General features: G+C 39.0%; 1 protein-coding gene and 1 long non-coding RNA gene across 2 annotated transcripts in view; one reads left to right on the top strand and one right to left on the bottom strand.

The window, feature by feature from the left end:
- LOC120415324 (uncharacterized) overlaps positions 1 to 16,279 on the top strand; it is a 47,504-nt gene that overhangs the window by 19,760 nt on the left and 11,465 nt on the right. The window lies entirely within an intron of this gene.
- Positions 14,646 to 15,578, bottom strand: LOC120415331 (uncharacterized). Its single transcript, XR_005605191.2, has 2 exons — positions 15,142 to 15,578; positions 14,646 to 15,066 (listed from the first exon to the last, which is right to left on the bottom strand). It is a non-coding gene; the product is annotated as an uncharacterized LOC120415331 (long non-coding RNA).

Here is a 16,279-nt window from a genome sequence, read left to right as displayed (position 1 = left end):
AGTCGGATTAAAAAATACAAAAAAAAATGGAATGACCGAAATCTAAGAGAACTGCTCAGATGTGTTCAAAGTACTACTAGAAGAAATTTTCATAAACTTTTGGCAAATTTTTAAACTATAATTAAGAAAATTTAGATGAATAGCATTATTTTAATCTTCTCAAAATGTTATTATTTTCCCAATAAATATGACGTCGAATTGGAAAACGGAATGCATTTTCGGATTCTTTGGACAATTTTTCACTAGAAGTAGATAAAATAAGTTTTTTTAATAATAAATATCATGTGTTTTGAAACATAATTTGAAAAAAATCTCTAAATTTAAAGGCATTTTCAATAGAATAAATTTCATATAAAATGTGAAAACTTTTCATTGGTTCTTCGAATTCATTTATATGAATCGATAATTTTATAAACAAAACTAGTTTTTACAAATTTCGGACAAAATTTTGACTTTTTTACAATTTTACCCGCCTAAACATAGAACAACAGGGATCAGCGCGTGTATAATGATAAATAAGTGGCATTTGTAAAAATAGATTTTTAACACCTTAAATTTTGTTTTAATAAGAAATACTATGACTATCACCTTGGGCATGAGTAAGGACCTCGACGCCGTTAGCAATGTTGGCTTTAAAATAAAATTTCGTGATAATATCACTTCCCCCCAGCCAACATTTTTGCCATGCGAAGCGGGCCTCGACGCTGTGTCTAGGTTTAATTCCTAGCTAGGAGCCATCAGTGTCTTAAGAGGTGGTCCCAAGGCCGAGTAGGAGTTCATGAAGCAAATTAGTCGTCTCCCACCCCTTTTGAATTGAAAAATGAACTCTGAAACCAGCGCTTACTCACAACAGAAACAAAGGCCTCTTCTAGGCATTGTAGGATAGAATAGATTTTGAAATTTATTTAAAAAAATGATTATTACGTAGCATTTTGATATGTCAAAATTTCCATAGAGTCTCGGTCAATCAATAGTGCGATGATATCGGACAAAATTCGTTAATCTGTTGAACTAACGGTTTTCGGATTATGGTTGTATCGACCATTGTTGCGAATCGAGGGTCTACTGGAGCCTTGACGATCAAATGGAGCCTAACATTTCAAAAGGGCGCATGGATTTTGTGAACAGGAGTGTGTCTCCTTCACTCAAATGACAGTTTACATAAGGTATAATAGAGATGCACTCTTGTTTGCAAAGCTCTATGCCCTAATGAAATGAAAGGCATGAAATAGTCGTCTTAATTACTAGTGTTCAACTTATGAACTATTCATTTATGTTTATTGGTTTTTGGAAGCGGCAAGACTGGTTTAAAAACAAGATCCTTTACCTTATTTGGCGTTATAATAAAACATTCGGGGATTTGAGATTAAATTTACTTTCAGACGGTTTAGTTTAGGTTGTTGATTAAAGTTAGATAGTTTTCCGTCGATGAATAATTGGACTGAAATGATTAGTTGATTTGAACGAAGTGTAACATTTCATTGGCAGATCTGTTTCTAGTTATAATGTACGACAAGACTATTGACGGACGTGACAGGTCGGCAGTTAGTTTTCATCTTTTTTTCTCTAGTATTTTTTATTTCCTTTAAATGTGGAATACATCATAGGTTTCTTTTGTATAGATCTCCGATTAGTTACATTTTCTTAGTTAATTAACTAATAATTTAATTTATTCCGGGCCTTCTTACTTTGAATCACAATTTCAGATTTTCTTTATTCAGTGTTAAACTTAGATTACCGTAACTGCTCAAGTCATCCAAGTTCTTACTACTCACACCAACACTAATTTTCTTTCACCTCCCCCCTCCCGATCCCCTATATCTTCCGGTGGTGTTCATTTGGTATGCAATACTAGTTCGGCCACTACCCTTTTTTCCACAAGACTTGGACTGACTTGAGGCCGCGTCCCCCACCTTGCTCCGTAAAACGAAAACGAAAACGAATAAGAAATACTATGACTATCAAAGTCACCCCGGAATTGAAACTAAAAAAATTCAACGAAAAAATATTTTTACATTTTATACACTAAAAATAATATTTTTATCAAAAATAATGCCTAGACCTTGTGTGGCCAACCCCAGTACATGACAGACCTTACCAGTTGAAAAATATTCCAAAAATAAAAATTTAAATCCGATCAATGTCACCCCGGTTTACGGTACGTGGTACCTTTCTAACTTTTATATATAGATTAGGACAGCTGTTTTAGCCTTGTTACACAATATTTGAATATTTTTCATTGGTTTCGGATAGAACAAACACAGATTGACAAAAATAATGCATAATTTTCCAACTGAGCAGTTCTCTAGGATTTCGGTAATTCGTTTTTTTTTGTATTTTTTAATCCGACTGGAACTTTTTTGTTGCTTTCGGTATGCCCAAAGAAGCCATTTTGCATTATTGCTTTGTCCATATAATTTTCCATACAAATTTGGCAGCTGTCCATACAAAAATGATGTATGAAAATTCAAAAATCTGTATCTTTTGAAGGAATTTTTTGATCGATTTGGTGTCTTCGGCAAAGTTGTAGGTATGGATACGGACTACACTGGAAAAAAATGATACACGGTAAAAAATTTTTTGATATGTTTTAGAGGACATAAAATGCCAACTTTTCAGAAATTTCCAAGTTGTGCAAAAAATCTTTGAGCGAGTTATGAATTTTTGAATTTATACTGATTTTTTCAAAAAATCGAAATATTGGTCTCAAAAAATTTTCAAATTCATTTTTCGATGTAAAATCAAATTTGCAATCAGTCGGATTAAAAAATACTATTTTTTTCTTGACCGGTTCCTTCCGAAGTGCATATACCGCTTAAAAAGCAAAAAGCACCCCAACTAAAATGGAGACGAAAAATTATTGCCACCGTGATTTAAAAAAAAAATCATTGCTATTCTAGTTCAGGAAAAAAGAGATTCGAACTCACTACTTATGATTTCTAAACCGAATTGTTACCACTAAGCTAGCAGTACTGATATGTAAACGGATGATTAACAGTCCATGAAGTTTAGCTGGTCTACTGAGGTCTTATCAAAGGAAAATGTTGAAGTTCTGAACTGGGTTCTCCGTTCGTTTCAAAAAAGCCTACTGAACGAACGTTTCTTAGAGACGAGCGTTCGTTCTCAGAGCTGTTATTTTTCGTGTTGCTTTGTGAACTTGAACGAACGGAGAACCCGTTCAAAAGCATGACTGGCTTAAAATATTGAAAATTTCTGAAAAATGTGCTTCGGCTTCAGAACACACTTGTGATACGTGCTTTTCAGATTTTTGTTTACGTAATTACTGTATCTTTTAACTGTTGTAACCAAATTAGTTGAAACTTGGATAGTATACGAACCGGTTGCTTCAAAAAGTTTGACTCCAACATTCATAGCTGGTTTATCCTTGTTACTGCACATTTTTGAATATTTTTCATTGCTTTCGGAAACAGATTAACAAAAATAATGCTTCAATTTCCAACTTTCAAGATTTAAAGTGCTCCAAAAACTGCTGTTCCTTTTCAGATTGTAGTCCCAATTCGCCCTAGATGATGGCATTGATATTAGAAATACAAAACAAATAAAATAAAACACATTGAAGTGCTACCTTTCAAAAGTTATTATCTTTAAGTAAAAATTTCACAAAAGTTTTAGATATATACATACAGCATTTCCATTTGAAAAGAGCCTAAACCGAAAAAAAAGTTCTCCGATCGGGCTCAAAATTTTTCTGGGGGTTCCTTGGCCAAAATAATTAGACCCGTATTTTCCCTCTAAATTTGACGTTCAATAGCATCTTTTTTGAGTTTTTTAAACTGAAATCGATTAATAATGGGAAGTGAGCTACTCTGTCCCAGTTTCAGCAATTGACGATCAGTAGTAGCTGAGTCACGCTCGACTCCAAGGTTTCAATAGACAGCAATGTGTGTTACATGGTACCCTCGAAATTTGATACGATTTCCATGTACGCAAATCACATGTAATAACATATACTACCACACATATGGTCGCATATCAAAACACAAAACAATCGAATGGCATCGCGATTGTACATGACCAAAAGCAAATTAAATAAAAAAGCAAGAGACGCAACGGAAATGCGATTTCTGGTGTTGATGTTGCAAAATATATCAAACCACATGGTGATGATGACTCGACGTCACACGAAACCACACGCGGCGATCGCATATAGACAAAAAGAAGTAAAAAATTACAAAACAAATATATGCGGTGCATAAATAAAATTACCGAACCGGCAGGCAATCGCGATAAGGTACATTTTCAGCCGGTGTTACATCAAATCAATGCAAATATGGGGTGGCTATGGGAAGGAATTCGACCTTAATTTGAGCTTTATTAATTATCTGTATAAAGATGCAGTAGCAAGAGGTGATTAGATGAGAGATTTTGTTTGTTTCTTGCAGGGATGGAATAATCGCAAAAAAATCATTTTCGCTTGCGAACTTTTTTCACACGCGAAAGAGAGAGGAGGCAAATCACGCAAAAGAAAATCGCTCCCGAACTTCTCCAAGAAAATCAATCTGTTGATGATTTTTTGTTGATTTCCTTGTTAGCACCACTTAAAATTAATTATTTCGCTTTGTTTACACACATTGCCCATCTATAAAAAGTGACAGGTGATTTTTCGACTTGTGACGTTACACTTGCAAGTGTTGTAGTGAAAAAGATGTTCCAACGAATAATCAAGATAATGATAATGAAAGGAGAGTCATGCTCCTTTCGGATTTTTTTCTTTTGATGAACGTCCAATGATTTTCTTTTGATGATGATTATTCCATCGCTGGTCCCTTGTTATAGTACAATATGAAATAATGTTTTCATCATTGTTCAAAACATGTGTTTTAGCTTCATTTTAAAATGAGACAATACTTTTGCAATCAGATATTGCTTTACAGAAATAATTAAGTAATTCTCTAGAATTGAGTAAAGGAGAATGGGCGAATTTGGTCCAAGGATGTACACGAACGGGACCAACTTTTTTCGAAAGATCTCGCCGAGACATGAAAAAAGTCTTCTGGACCAACTCTCTAAACCCCGAGGTTCAAAAGTTCCATGCTGTTGAAGTTTGAGCATTTTGAGTAAAAATATACAAAAATCGTATTTTTGCTATTTCTAAAATCATTTATAAAATCTCATTTTCATTATGGATTTCGATTTTCTGGACTTCATTCGACGCGTATCAGCAAAAACTATGAATTCTGATATGTCTTACTGTCTTAGCATGATTGAAACATGATTTCTCTTGTTTTTATCCGTTTGAACCGTTTGTGCAAGAGGCATCCCATATAAACAAGTCGAAACTTCAAGATTTTGAAACCGGATCCGACCCAGACTGCTTCAGTGAGTATGGAAGGCTTCAGTGCAATGTTGTAACAACTTATTGGGATGGTCTGAGTTATCCGAGAACTCCTTGGAGTTAAGACCGGTGAGTCTACCGCCGTAACAAGCAAGATGTCGGCGGTTTTGACCACTGATCACACCCGCATGGCTTCAGTGAGTATGGTAGACTACTACTACAAGGAAAATGTCAACCGGTTTTGACAACGGAACATGCCCGCATAGCTTCAGTGAGTGTGGTAGACTACTTTGTTAATGTGTTAGGATGTCCTGGATCATCCAAGGACTCCCAAATAAAGAAAAAACCTTCTGACGAACTTAAAAAAATCCTAAAATTAGTAGCTATTAAAAATACAAACATCCTCTTCGAGTTCGATTTTTTTTTAAATAATTCAACAGTTTCCATCAAAATTTCCCAAACAACTAATCAAGCAGTTTAGTGCAGTTCAGCAGCAGGTGTGACTTTTACTTTTCACGTGATAAACCATCGACCGACACGATGCGTGGGTTAACGATCGTTTGTGGTGTGTAAACTTGTAAAGGCTGACGCACACGCGCGGTCTAGCCCAGTTCGATCTGGGTGGCGCGTTGTAAGTTAGTACACAATTGGTTCAAGCCAAAGACTTAAGCCATGCGTGTGTGTGCCACGTTGACTTACTGCGAGGTTTTTCAACGGTTTCGCTCAGCAGAGGATCACGTGATAGTACGATGATCATCCAAGGGTGCACTAACCGTAAGAAGAAAAAAAAAGTATGTAATTGTTTGTTTGGAATGATGTCCGTCGGTGCACTGGACTGGCGAACCGGCAGTCGGCGGTGGTAGTGTCTGTGGCCAAGGCTACTGCAGTGTCGACACCCGGTCTGCTTGCGGCTTTTGATGGAGGAGTCAACCACCAAACGCCGACTACAAGTTCAAAAAGAGAAAAAAAGGCGCCAAAGTCGAGGTTCGAGGAGGTTCGATCGCATTTCGGCGCAGACAAGTGTAGATGAAAAAAAATCGGATAAATAAACGAGGGCACAGGCTTTTCGGGTCAATCAAAATAATGATAAATTGCGACGTTGTTGTTGTTTTGAGATATATGAAACAAGTGACTTCAATGCAAGTGTAAGTAAGTAAGCGTGAAACTTGAACAAAATTATTCGGAAACCTAAATAGCAGTAACTTGCACACACGATTTAATAAATTTTAACCGTTTTTTAACATTCCTTTGGAATCAGCAACTCAAACAAACTTTTTAAAACGTAATACATCCAGTTTTAGACTAAACTTTTTTTGTGCTCAAATGAATGTATTAATTCAAAAATCAACACCAAAAACCCGGATTTGAATACTTTTTAAGCTTTAAAAGATTGATTGAAACGATCAGAAAATTATACAAATTTAACATATTGTTATTTCTTATTAGGCTAATTCAATTTCAAGGGGGCAACACAAATATTTAAAAAATATATCATTGAAACAACTTGTACCATTGGCAACTATTTTGAATACATTTGCATGCACAGTGGTCCAGATCGCACAATTAAGTGGAAATGGATTTTCCGAAAAATGGGTCAATTTTGGAGCTTTGGTGTCTTAAGAATTGTTATTGCAAATGAAAAGGGGCAACTTTTGGTTTAGTTGAAAATTAGGGTGGTTCACGATTAGGGTGATTTTGAAAATTTAACTTTTCAGGATTTTTTGTCTTCTAGAAAGTTGTTAGGCCTGGCAGGCAACTTTGTTAAAGACACCAAAATTTTATCTCGCAAACTACACCTTCTACGACTAAATTTAGAGAAAACATCTGAGTAAGAATGACCCATAGGGTTAAAGTTCCCCCAATAAAATCAACAACAACAACAACATCTGAGTAAACCTTTATTTTTTTTTGAAAGTAGCAATTCAAGGTTTTATTTCTTTATTTGCGTTTAAGGACCACTTAACTCAATTCAAGGTTTTAATTTAAGAGAAACGTGTTATTGGGGCACTTTTAGAACTCTAAAAAATAAACAAAGTCAAGTAAAGCCAATCTGGACTTAATGGTAAACAGTTACAGACATTTTAAGGTAGGCAAATTTAAAACTTAAATATTTCGAAAAAAACGCGGGCCAAATTTTAAGCGCCAGGTTGCATTTGAAAGGGGGTCATTCCATCTGAAGCGGAACAGCATTTGAAAATTACCCTCTCCGATCCTGCTCAAATTTGGCAGAGCTGTTGATACTATCAAAGCATGCAAGAATCCCGAATTTCATCCAAATCGGACCACCCCCTCCATTTTTGTACCTCCCCAAAAAATTGACTTTTTGGCGATTTTTGACCAAACCTCCTAGTTTCAAACGGCGATAGCTCAGGAACCACAAATCTCAGAAGGTCGGTCTTAGACTCAATTTTGAAGGAAATTGGACGTAGAATCCATTTCCGTGATCAAAATTTTGATTAATTAATTTTTTCTACCTGTATTGCGCAATTGAAAACTTTAAACGGCCGTATCTCAAAACACCCCAACTTATTTTTTTGATTTGACCTCACCATCGTGTTCCCCGGCCAATTTTACATAAGAATCACTTATCGACAGAAATGAATATGTTTCATTCCAGAGATATCGAATTTTAAAGTTTAGTGTTTTCGAGATTACCTACATCAGCTTCATTCGCCGCATCTGCTAGAAGCACACAGGCGAGCTGATCAATAACTGCTACCTGGTCATTTATTGAAATAATATTTCATCATAAATAATCTTTATCAAATTGGGCAAAAAATAACTGTATAACACTGTAGGAATCTGGAGTTTAATCGCGAATGTGTATCTGCTCAAAAAAAAAATAATGAAGTGAATTTCTGTGCTAACCCATAGGATAGAGTAATAACGACACACAGTTAAGGGCAGAATTGGAATCCGACGAAGCGAGCAGGAAAATGAAATCTTGTTAGTAACACTGAACAATAAGTGCACGCTACATTATTGAGTAAAACATATGAAAAAAATTGTTTATACGTTGTACTCTAGTGGAGTATGAAAAGGATTTCTGGATACCTTCCAGAAATCCTTTTCATACTCCACCAAAAATTTAAGAAAATAACAAAGTTTGATCTGCTGCAAAGTGGCTAATTCCCCAAATTTAGTTGCGATGATTTTGACACCGTCCGAACTACAGTTTTTTTTTTCTTCTTTAATTCTTAGATTCTTGGAACACAATACGGCTGCTGTCCTCACGTATAAGGATTTTTTTTTATTAAATGTACCTTGACCAAAATCATCATTTAATCAAATGGAGCTGGCTCACAATATAAAAATTGATTTAATATGATCAATCTTTTAAACCATAAATCAGATTTGCCAAATTATGGCAAAGTGTCAATAATAAACTATAATAATAATAATAATAATAATAATAATAATAATAATAATAATAAAGCAGGTTTTGGGGTTTTGCTGAATGGCACTATTTTGCTACCGCCCATGACAAAGGCCCTAGTCATGGCCTCGAAGGTACTCTAAAACGGTTAGGAACACGTAAAAAACGGTGCATTCAAAATAACCCAATAAATATTCCTTTCACAAAAATAGATTGATCAAGATAGGGGAACAGCATCTAATTTCAGCGTTCCTCTAATGTTGCCATAGCTTATTAAAAGCGTTTTCAACTGAAATCGAGTGATAAATAGCTCAATGAGAAGTGAACAAGCAAGTTTCTATCAAAAGTTTTGCAAATTTTGTTGTTCAAATAGTGAAAATGAGCAAATTGGATGAAACTAGGAGCGAAGACTTAACCTGGCAAACATACGAGAATTTCCCCTATTAGCCATTTGAATAAATATTTGCGTAAAATTATAAAAATATAAATTAAATTAATCATCTCCCAGAACACCAGGTAGCAGTTATTAATCAGCTCGCCTGTGTGCTTCTAGCAGATGCGGCGAATGAAGCTGATGTAGGTAATCTAGAAAACACAAAACTTTAAAATTCGATATCTCTGGAACGAAACATATTCATTTTTGTCGATAAGTGATTCTTATGTAAAATTGGCCGGGGAACACGATGGTGAGGTCAAATCAAAAAAATAAGTTGGGGTGTTTTGAGATACGGCCGTTTAAAGTTTTCAATTGCGCAATACAGGTAGAAAAAATAAATTAATCAAAATTTTGATCACGGAAATGGATTCTACGTCCAATTTCCTTCAAAATTGAGTCTAAGACCGACCTTCTGAGATTTGTGGTTCCTGAGCTATCGCCGTTTGAAACTAGGAGGTTTGGTCAAAAATCGCCAAAAAGTCAATTTTTTGGGGAGGTACAAAAATGGAGGGGGTGGTCCGATTTGGATGAAATTCGGGATTCTTGCATGTTTTGATAGTATCAACAGCTCTGCCAAATTTGAGCAGGATCGGAGAGGGTAATTTTCAAATTTGCACTTTTTCGTGCACAGTTGAGATGGAATGACCCTTGGGGAGATCTAGCACAACAAACCCAGACAAAATTTCAGGGGTATTTTTCTTTAAACTCGAGATATCTTCAATTGAAACTATCTAATTTTCCAAGGGAAAGGTGTATGGGATTACCTTAATGAAATTCGAAGTTTGTCCAACTATATGTTTTCCCTTGTAATTTTGCCCGAATCTGAATCTGCCCTCAGAATTGAACCAAAGTGTCAAAATATCGATTTTTGGTCATATTTTGGGTTTCTATGCTAAATTATCCTCTGCCCCGAACATCACTTTTCTCTTAAACTTAACTCTGAATTGCTACTTTCAAAAAACTTATTTTTGAAGGTTTACTCAGATGCTTTCTCTTGATTTGGTCGTAGAAGGCGTAGATTGTGAGATAACATTTTGGTATCTTGGACAAAGTTGCTTGGATTGGCACAACTTTTTAGAAGACACAAAATTCCTGAAAAGTTTGATTTTCAAAACCACATTATTCGTGAACCATCCTAATTTTCAACTAAACCAAAAGTTGACCCTTTCCATTTGCTACAACTCTTCGGAAGACACGAAAGCTAAAAAAAATTATAAATTTTTGGAAAAATCCAATTTATACTTAATTCTGCGATCTGGGCCTCTGTGCATTGAACTTTTAGTTTTTTGTATTTTTAAACTAATATAGAGCAATTCCATGTCAAATAGGGAATCGGATGTACCGGACCCTCTCCGTTATCCTACGCTTATGTAAGCCAGTTTTGTGTATATGGAGCCAGTTTCACTCGATAATGACATTTGAGAAGGGCGTAGATGTTTTCAAAATTTTTGCAATTCGGAATTCAAATATTTCTGTATCTTAAAGCCGTTGCATCGTATCAAAAAGTGGTCAAAAACAAACTTGTAGGAAATTTGACGGGCTTTCCGAAAAATATACACTGAATGAAAAAAACACGCCACCTTTATGAGATTTTTTGATTTTAAAGTTTAAAAGTCAAATTTAACATTTTTGTGAAAATTGCCGAAGATGTTACAAAAAGACTTACGAAAAATTCAGGATGGAGCAACTCACCTAAAAAAATACAAAAAACATTTTCTGAACCTGTTTTTTTTAAAGTTCTCTAAAAGTCAAAATTTTCAAAAACCGAATACGGGAATTCATTCTCGAGACTATTTTACATAAAATTCTCCAATTGACCACTGTCCTAAGTCCAATCCTTGTGAAGTTACAGCGGTTTGAAAAAAAAAAAATTTTTGCCTTCCTCACCTTACTGAGGAAAGGCTATAAAATCACTCGAAAAATGAACTTCTTAATTCGACCTCGTAGACCTACCTTCACGTATACCTATCGACTCAGAATCAAATTCTGAGCAAATGTCTGTGCGTGTGTATGTCTGTAAGTCCGTGCACCGAAAAAAATGCACTCGAATATCTCCGGACTGGCTGAACCGATTTGGGCCGTTCTGGTCTATTCGATCCATCTTAGGGTCCCACAAGACCTATATTAACTATTATGAAGTTTTGTTAAGTATTTCAAAAGTTATGCTAAAAAAACGATTCTGGCTCAAGTTTGAAAGATTGTAAAAAGGGTGGTTTTTGTAAGAAAACCCGTCTGATCATACATTTTTAGAAAGGTATTTGAAAGACCTTTCTAATGAGCCCAAAACATTGAAGATCTGATAACCCTATCAAAAGTTATGAGCACTTAAGTGTCATTTGTACACATTTCAGAGATCTCAAATATTTTGATGAAAAAGTTGTCCGGATCTATCATGCTACCCATCGTTTGATAGGTATTCAAAAGACCTTTCCAACAAGCCCAAAAGATTGAAGATCTGATAACCCTATCAAAAGTTATGAGCACTTAAGTGTCATTTGTACACATTTTAGAGGCCGAATCTCAAATATTTCGATGAAAATGTTGGCCGAGTCCATAATGCGACCCGTCGTTAGCTGGATAATTAAAAGATCTTTCTAATGAGTGAAAAATATTGAATATCTGATAACCCTATCAAATGTTATGAGAACTTAAGTGTTAGTTGTCGCCTTTTGGGGGCCGTATTTGAGATATTTTGATGAAAATAATGTCCAGAACCATCGTGCGATCAAACAGTTGTTGGATAATTGAAAACCCTTTAAAATGATACTATAAGTGTTCGGTCCCGAACGTGATTATTTTCTACCCGACTTCGCGCAATCGACGCGCAGCGTGTAGCCGACGCATCGCTGCCAACCTGACAGCGCCGAAAGAGAGAGAAAGAGAAGAAGCGCGCAACGGCAAGCAGGAAAAGCGCGCGCTGTCAAAACTTTTCACACTCGCCTCGCGGACCGCGTACAGTGCGGACGTCTCTTTGTTTACTTTTGCTTTAATATAGATTTAGTTTAGTTTTAGTAAAGGTTAAACGTGTTTTTCTTCTCCGGAACCGTCCCAACCAACAGTGTTACAGTCCACTAAATTCCGCCGTCATAATTCCACCGCCGACCGAGTTGCGGCGGCAACATTGGTCCAATCGAACCGGATGGCCACCTGATTGGACGGTTCCAGGAAAAAGAAGAAGAAGAAGAACTGGCAAGGCAAACCGGCCTCTGCCACGGAACGTTCCCGATCCGCGAGTGACATCGTTCGAGGCAAACCGGCCTGCGAACCCGGACAGTTCCGCTGAGGCAAACCGGTCTCAGAACCTGGAACGTTCCGGATCGCGTGTGAGGTTCGAAGCAAACCGGCTCCAGAACCTGTTCCGCGAGTGTCAAAGTTCGAGGCAAACCGGCCTGCGAACTCGATCTTCCGAAGCAAACCGGCTTCGGAACCGTGGCGCGTGTGAAAGGGTGAGGCAAACCGGCCAAAAACCCCTGCCAGACGCAACCGCGCCGGAGGAAGAGGCAAACCGGCCTCTTAATCCGGGCGATTCGAAAGATTCCGGAGCAAACCGGCCCCGGATCTACCGCAAGAAGTGAACACGCGGCCTCCGGAAGTGACTCCGGCCGTAACCCGTGACACCAGCAACCCTGCTGCTGTTTCACGTTGTATGTGTGTGTGCTCTCGTGGTGAGCAAGAACAGTGCCGCTGAACAGAATCAGCCAGAAGTGAGAAAGTGTTGTGCGCATCGCCGTATCCGGAGTGGCACGGTAGAAGTCGACCGATTCTATCGTGGCCAGGTTGAATCTGCCCTTCAGATCAACCCACTCCAGGTCAGCGTACCCGTCGCTGTGCCCTACATCGTCGGGCGATGTCGCGCAAACTGTAAGCCGTGAAGAACCACCCAGTGAAAAGTGTACTTAACACAATGGCAGAAGAAGAGTTCTTGGTGTACAAGTGCGAGCGTGTACATGCGCGAGTCGAGCGAATCCGAGCCCAGGCGAAACATGCGGAAGAGAATCCTCAGGAGGCGAACATGCCTCTGGTTCGACTCCTCAGGAAAAAGATTCAGGGTACCGTCGATGAGTACGAGGAGCTGTACATGGAGCTGATCGACGTGTGTGAACCTGCCGATACTACCGCGTACGAGAAGAAGCGAAAGGATTTCCTGAAACTCTTCCGAGAAACCTTCCTGGCGATCGAGTCCATGGAAATCGCCCTGCTGTACCCACCGGTGCAGTACCAGCCCGTGCTCTACGTGCCTGTCCAGTTTCTGCAACCGCAGGAAACCCGCATCCATACCGAATCCGCCGTAGCACCAGGCGGCGGGCAGATCAAATGTTCGGTTGCCACGTGCAGCCAGGTCGTGGAGTCGACCGTAAACGAACCAACCAAGGTCAGCAAGGTAGGTGCCCCTTCTATACCACAACTGCTCGACGTCATCCCCGCGCATGACGTCCTCGATCAAGAGAATCCTCCGGCGGTCTCGGAGAAACATTCGCCGAAGGAAGACCCGCCGAAAACTGCTACCAGCTCGTGCGAACCCGCCGTGGCTGCTGAATCGGCGCCAAGTCCGACCATGTTGGACAGCCAAGTGACCGTAGCGACGAGTGCCACGACTGCTGCTCAAGCTACTCCGACGGACGAGAAAGGCTCGTCACGAAACTCCCGTGCATCCACCGCACACAAGAACCAGGCCAAGGTCGCAACAAATCCAAGCACCGTCCAGCGTGCCGTTGCGTCAACCATGGCAGATTTCCGGAAACCAGCGAGAGAAGAATCTCACGAGACTCTTCACCGAGATGATCTGCGACTCTACAATCGCGGGCCATCGAAAGAGCCAAGCTGCATCGGCTCCATGAAGCAGCAACGCCCACGAGATAGGAAGTGGCGTTACCAACCACCTCGAGCCCCGGGCTCCAGGACGACATCAGCTGCTGCCAACAGATACCAACCACCAGTTCCAGACTCCAACATTCCGAGAATCATCATTCGGCATCTCCAGCAAGCGAAAGAACCTCCTGATATCCGACCACTTCCGGAGTTTCCTGAAGCCCTTCAGCCTTCAGCCGGGGGAGGATGTTCGGTCCCGAACGTGATTATTTTCTACCCGACTTCGCGCAATCGACGCGCAGCGTGTAGCCGACGCATCGCTGCCAACCTGACAGCGCCGAAAGAGAGAGAAAGAGAAGAAGCGCGCAACGGCAAGCAGGAAAAGCGCGCGCTGTCAAAACTTTTCACACTCGCCTCGCGGACCGCGTACAGTGCGGACGTCTCTTTGTTTACTTTTGCTTTAATATAGATTTAGTTTAGTTTTAGTAAAGGTTAAACGTGTTTTTCTTCTCCGGAACCGTCCCAACCAACAGTGTTACAGTCCACTAAATTCCGCCGTCATAATTCCACCGCCGACCGAGTTGCGGCGGCAACAATAAGATTGAAAATCTTATAACCCTATCAAAAGTAATGAGCCGATAAGTCATATAGTAAAACAATTTTCCCAATTTTACCCATGGTTTCTTTTATTATAATAAAGTATATAAATAATTTTTTTTTCTCATCTATTCTACATCTTATTTTTCAAACATTATTTTCACTGCCTATAATTATATCATCGAAAACATGTTGATTCCACAAAATCTGCGTCTCCTCACGCCACATTCCGGTGACGTCCGAATCTCGTACAATTTCCCAGCCGTCGGCGTCATCAACGACAGGACCGAGTAAATATCACAAATTGATACACCCACATCAACATCCACCGTTAGCAGCCCATGGTCACAGTACATCGCTAGCTTGAACGGCTCCCTCGGCACCGGAACTATCCACAGCGGAACAACCTCATCGATCACCTTGCCCGGCGGTCGTCTCCATAAACACATATCCGACCACGCTGGCCGCCGCCAGCAAGTAGCACCCGTACCGGACGGTCCCATCGCCGGCAAACTCCGGAACCGTGTTTTTCAGCTTAAACTTGAGATCCTGCTAAACAAAAACGTAAACAAAAACATTATCTCTATGAAACAATTGCTTCCTGAAGAACGGATATCACCAACTTACCGTTACATACAGTGCCGGCGTTCCGGGGTGGCCATTGCGGGGAACCGAAATTGCGAAGGTTTTAGGGCGCGGAGATACGGATGCATTTTTTTTTTTTTCAAAAAACGCGACGCAATAAGAACTGTTGCAGGAAAACACCCGTTTGACGTTTGTGTGGATGAGCTGAGAAGGTTTTTGACATTTTCTTTTGTGCCTTGGGTTTTGCGAGTGGCTCCCGGGATTTTGTTGATTTGAAACTCCCGGGAAAAATGAACAGATATATTTTTTAACTGCCTTAAGGCTTACATAACTTTAAAGTAATACAACTATTGAAAGTGAACAATTTTCATGAAATAGCCCCGTAGGTGTTGTTCAAATATTACGTCCAATGATTTTTGGGATTCTAGACCCCATATTCCATGTAGATATGTTGTAAGAAGTTTACTTAAATAAATAGTAGGTTGGACATTCTTACTACAGGAATAAAATATGTGCATAATTGTGAGGAAGGCTCCAACCACCATCGGTGGATTAAGTAACGTTTTATTTATAAAACCGCAATAACTTCATAAGGATTGGACTTAGGACAGCGGTCAATATGGAGACTTTTATGTATAATAGTCTGGAGAATCAATTCCCGTTTTCGGTTTTTGAAAATTATGACGTTTCCGTAAATGATTTTTGTATTTTTTTTAGATGATTTGCTCCATCCTGCATTTTTTGTGAGTCTTTTTGTAACATCTTAGACAATTTTCACAAAAATTTTGAACGAAAAAAAGTCGTGGGCTTATCTTCAAAATTGACTTTTAAACTTCAAAATCAAAAATTCTCATAAAAGTGGCGTGTTTTTTTCTTTCAGTGTATTTTTTTCCGAAAATTACAAAAAACACTTCCTTCACACGCCCTTCTCAAATGTCATTATCGAGTGAAACTGGCTCCATATCCAGGTTTTTAAGCGAAGATGGCGTTCGAATGGTGAACGCCCGAAATGTCAAAATCGCGCAGTAGCACCAACATTAGAAAAAAAATGTGGCTGTCATGCCATGGTACACTTGTTCCGTAATGTTGGTACCACTGAGTGATTTTGACATTTCGGGCGTTCACCATTCGAACGCCATCTTCGCTTAAAAACCTCGATACACAAAAATGGCTTACATAA

The sequence above is a fragment of the Culex pipiens genome, chromosome 2, assembly GCF_016801865.2.
Source record: "Culex pipiens pallens isolate TS chromosome 2, TS_CPP_V2, whole genome shotgun sequence".
Classification (NCBI taxonomy): Eukaryota; Metazoa; Arthropoda; class Insecta; order Diptera; family Culicidae; genus Culex; species Culex pipiens.
The sequence above is the reverse complement of the archived record's forward strand: the minus strand, read 5'-3'. Positions and strand labels throughout refer to the sequence as shown.